At 41.9% G+C, this 1,685-nt stretch overlaps 1 long non-coding RNA gene across 1 annotated transcript; it reads right to left on the minus strand.

Annotated features, from left to right (window-relative positions):
* Positions 1–432: 432 nt before the first annotated feature.
* LOC115528754 (uncharacterized) lies at positions 433–1,125 on the minus strand. The gene is made up of 3 exons (XR_003973363.1): positions 1,014–1,125; positions 803–890; positions 433–594 (listed from the first exon to the last, which is right to left on the minus strand). It is a non-coding gene; the product is annotated as an uncharacterized LOC115528754 (long non-coding RNA).
* Between the last annotated feature and the right edge of the window lie 560 nt (positions 1,126–1,685).

A 1,685-nucleotide genomic window follows, 5' to 3' on the forward strand; every position in this document is an offset into this window, starting at 1 on the left:
TTGCACATGTTACAGAGCAACGAAATTATCAGTTACATTCCGTCCAAGAAACATAAAGGACAAGGGTAATGAAAAACAGTTCTTTTTATTTGACTGCCAGGTATCCACCGCCGGGTTACATGCTTTTAGGTGATGGTGGGTACCCCTGCCTCCAGACGCCCGTATGTCTGTTGACTCCCTATAAAGAGCCGGTGATTGGGCGGGTGCAGCAGCGCTTTAATTACGGCCAATCCAAGGCGCGTTCTGTGATAGAGCGGGCCTTCGGGATGATGAAGAAAAGGTGGAGGTCAACCTTGGGTGTAGGGCTCCACCATCTCCTAAAGAAACAATGCAAGTCAGTTGTTAGAAGTCATTTTCTTTAGAAATGTTCAGCTAATATCTCATGAAACATGTTTGAATAGCAGTTAGTGAAATTCATGAAACCACATCACCATGAGGATAACCATGGGGTCTTGAATAGATGACACAAGGACTGGTGGGTCAATTGCTGGCCGGGCACCAAGAACCTCGTGCATCAAGTCATAATACTGCCACGTCGCCACAGTCACCTCCCCACTTTCAGTCCCCGACCCGAGTTTTGGGAGTCCTCAAATCCTGAAAACACACACACACACACACACACACACACACACACACACACACACACACACACACACACACACACACACACACACACACACACACACACACACACACACACACACACACAGCAAATACTCAATTACAACAAAAACAATGGTCTCGTTTGGTTGATACATTCATTAGGCAATTGGTAATTGTTTATTTCAAACTAGACACATACCTTGTACTTCTTTTTAAGGTTCTCCCACTTCTTAGAAGCCTGTTGCCTGGTCACTTTCCCCTCCACCCCCATTTCTTCCAGAAAAAGCCTACATCACAGCCAACGTACAGTATAACGACACAGACATTCAGTGGGCTATTGAGCTCAACACAGAAATACCAAAGTAGAAAACAGACGCAAGAATGAAAAGATTGAACAACGTAAGACTCACTCCCACTGTTTTCTGGCGATCATTTTCGATTTTAGGAACTCATTGTCCCTGGTCGCCCTGAAATGAATGAGCCGTCTGGTCTCCTGTGGTGTCCCTGAGGTAAAAGTGGAAAGGAAATCTTCTGTTTGACAGGCGAGTGACGTAGCCTAGATGGCAGCTTTACCGATATCAAAGCAGCGCGCCGGTATAATCAACCAAGTAATAGTCAGTGTTGGGCAAGTTACTTCCAAAATGTAATATATTTCATATTACTAGTTACTTGCATTTGAAAGTAATACGTTTCTTTACAATATTACCTTCTGTGTAGAGTAATAAGTAATAAGTTACTTATTGCTTTCACCAAAACCAACATTCAGGACAAGGCGGATGGGGGGGGCAAACATTAAAGTCTAATGAGGTCTATATTGCATCTGCATGTAGTGTGTACCATGAATAGCTGAATTACAATAATGTTATGATATAGAATAATTAAACAACCAAAACCTTTACACGACAAGACACAAACTCTTTTTCTATGCCTCATTTATTATCTCCTGAGTTACAAAGTGCAGCCACACAAACATTTAACAAAAAAGTTGCATTTCCATGAAATCAAACATGTTAATAGTTTATACTATTTCAATAATAAAATAAAAGTGCACTTCTAGAATGACGTCTAACAGCCACCAGACA

Source organism: Gadus morhua, chromosome 16, assembly GCF_902167405.1.
Source record: "Gadus morhua chromosome 16, gadMor3.0, whole genome shotgun sequence".
NCBI lineage: Eukaryota > Metazoa > Chordata > Actinopteri > Gadiformes > Gadidae > Gadus > Gadus morhua.